Source organism: Arachis ipaensis, chromosome B07 (assembly GCF_000816755.2).
Source record: "Arachis ipaensis cultivar K30076 chromosome B07, Araip1.1, whole genome shotgun sequence".
Classification (NCBI taxonomy): Eukaryota; Viridiplantae; Streptophyta; class Magnoliopsida; order Fabales; family Fabaceae; genus Arachis; species Arachis ipaensis.
The window spans coordinates 37,771,826-37,774,958 of record NC_029791.2 but is presented as its reverse complement, the minus strand read 5'-3'; positions in this window follow the sequence as shown (position 1 = coordinate 37,774,958).

The window sequence follows — 3,133 nt, the reverse complement described above, 5'->3', positions numbered from 1 at the left end:
AGGCGAAAAAGTGTGATATGATATGTGACGTATCTCTGGGGAAGGGTAGGTCCTTCCCCATATATACTGTGCCAGAGGTGGGCCCCGCAAGGACAGGCCCACCTTTCTCAAGGCCACTCCTGCACAGCTGTGGAGAAGCTGTCTGGGACGCGTGTCAAGGACGCATGTCCGGGTTGGCAGCGGATCTCCTTGCCTTCGACCGTTCGGGTCGGATAGTGCTCGGATCGGGCCGGCCCGCGAGTGGTTTGGGCCAGGCCGTAACAGTGCCTCCGACGCGCCAGTAATAATCGTGGGAGATATTGATGGCGCGTGGCTTCTTCGTTCGTGTGTTGTCGCCGGGCCGGCTTGCCGTGGGAGGGACGTGCCCCCTGCGCGCGTGTCTCTTGGTTGCTGAGGCGACCGTTTTGTCGCTTTGTTTTTCGTGCTGAGCATTAAATGCTCATAATGGGTTACAAAAAACTCCACGCACAAAGACCATTTTACCCCTGGCCTTTTCGCGCTTTGTGCAGCGGTTTTTAAACGGTTTCTTCTTTCCTTTGCTCCCACTCTTGCTATTCCCATTTTCTTCTCTCCCTGATATCCAAAGCTTCTTGTTCGAGCGTCTCTGTGCCTTTTCCTTTACTTTCAAGTTCCTGCAATCAATTCAGGTGACTCTCCATCCCTATTCTCTTGCGCTTTGCTTGTGTTTTATTGTTGTATGCTTGTTGCTTGTGTTTGTTACTCTGCTTGGTTTTCGTTGCTGGATGTCCTTCCAGTGCTTAGGTAGATGAGTTAGGGGAGGGGTACCATTCCAGGGTAGGTTTTTGGGTGGTTTGCTTGATAGGTGTAGATTCGTCCATGCTCCATTTTAACTGTTTAGCAAGATTATCGTAGTTTCTGGGTGTTTTCCGGGCTTCCGATTTCATAGTCTAACGGAGTGGTACCCCGCTTGTAGGTATGCCTCGCATTGTCGCCCGATGTTCTACTTCTGCTGCAAATTACGACCCGTACGCCTGGGTAACCTCCGATGTGAAAGATTCTCCAAATCAAATGGATCTAGAGGAACTGACGGAGTTCCGGCAAGCCGGGTACCTCTGTGGTGGCACAGACGAGGAGCTCAATTATGAGACCATCGTCCCTGCCCCCGATGAGCGGTTGTATGAGATCAACTTTCATGCTCCCCGGTTGCTGATTGGATTTGGTTTTATAAAGCCATGTTCACTCAGGTTGGTGTTTGGATACCGTTTTTCGTTTTCCAAATGGCGCTTCTTAGTCGGATATCCGTGTCGCCATCACAGCTCCATCCGAACAGCTGGGCTTCTATCCGCTGTTTTGAGATGGTTTGCGAGTATCTCGAGCTGCCAGTGTCGGTGGATGTCTTCCTCTTCTTCTTCAACCTTACCAATCCCTCCAAACAAGGAAAAGCGAGGAAAGGGTTCCTCTCCTTCCGGTCTGCCCAAGGTAGGAGAATATTTGGTCTGTTCGAGGACTCCTACCATGGTTTCAAAGATAAGTTCTTCAAAGTCCGCCCCGTTAAAGGGCGTCACCCCTTTTGGTTGTCGTTAGAGGGGGAGCGTCTCATCCCCACTTATTGGAGTTTTAGGGCGGGGTCGAACTCTTTTATTAGGGTGACGTATAAAAGGATGTCCCCTGTAGATAAGAAAATAGTCGATGTGTTATTTGATATTTTTGAGAAGAACCCCGTGAATCCCCATCTCCTCATGGGTGAACGGGAGGCCGCCAGGAGCTATATCCGTGAGTCATCTTGTTTTGTGTTTGTGTTGTTTGTCACCTTTTGCTTTACCTTGTCTAACGACTGATGTGTTTGTCTGTTTACTGCAGTGGAAATGTCTGCTACAGTAACGGGACTTGAGAATCTGATGAAGACCTTCTTCGAGGAAAGCGACGAGGAGAAGGCCGAAGAGAAAGACGCTGGGAAGTTGGAGGGGCCTTCCGGGGAGAAGGAGGGTCAATCTGTGCCCTCTCCCCAGGATACCGACATGTCGGGCAAGAACCCAGAAGGGGCGCATGCTTCTCCCCTTCCCGAGGTCGTCGTTGGCGGGCACTCGTCCTCTGCCCATCAGGAAGATGATGATGTGGAACTCATCCACACCCCTAAGAGGTGGAGGGCGTCTGCGAGCCCGGAGGGGACTCTCACCATCATGGAGAAAAATTTCGATGCTACAACCTTTATCGACTCGCAGCTGATCCCTGGGACGGAGGAGCATTTTCATGGAACCGACCTGGCCGGACAGGCGAGATGGATGTACCGGACTTTGCTCCGGAGGGCCGTGATAGCTCGAAAGGCTGAGTTCGAGTAGTCGGGAATGTAGGCCCTCCGGAGGAAGCTCGAGTCCTCTGCCAAGGCAAACAATGACTTCAAGGTGCAGGTTGAGCTGCTCCAGAACCAGTTGTCCGAGATGGGGGAGAAGTTCAAGGCATCCGAGGAAAAGGCGACATTTGTCGAGGAGAAATTGAAGGCTTCCGACGAGACGGTGGCCCGTTTAGCTGAGCGGGAGATGACCTTGGAGAGCCAGCTGAACGCCGCTCAGGGTCGGGTGGCGGTCTTGGACAAGGAGCGTGACCAAGCCGTGTCGTCAGCTAAAGCCGCTAAAGTCGAGGTCGAGGAGCTCCGGAAGAAGCTGAAAGCGACCAAAGAGCAAGGGAAGAATGCGATCTCTATGACTGAGGACGCCCTGAAGGCTCAGGTGAAGATCGTGGCTCCCGACTTTGACACGTCGGCCATTGGGGTCTTCAAGATGATTCAAGATGGCAAGATTGTTGACATGCCTAGGAAGTGATATGTTGTAACTTGGATATTTTAGTGTGAATTTGCTGATCATTTTGCTGAACGTTTTGTTATTTGAAACTTTATAACTTGTGCCTATCTTAGTCGTCTGGCCGGTTTGTCATTATTATCTTTTGTCTTTGCTTGTTGTACTGTTTTCATTACCGTCTTTTTGGGGCGGGCTTATTGCTTGTGCCCGTTTTGCCATTTTACGTTGATAATGGTTTTGGACCGCTTTGGTCGTGTTGTCGCCGCCGTTAGTTATGGCTGTAGTCCAAATGGTTCCCGGGGTGATCAGTCCCGGGCTGCCGTTTTAGGACGCAATCGTGTGAGACACGTATTGGGAAGCAACAGATAAGTAAGAAA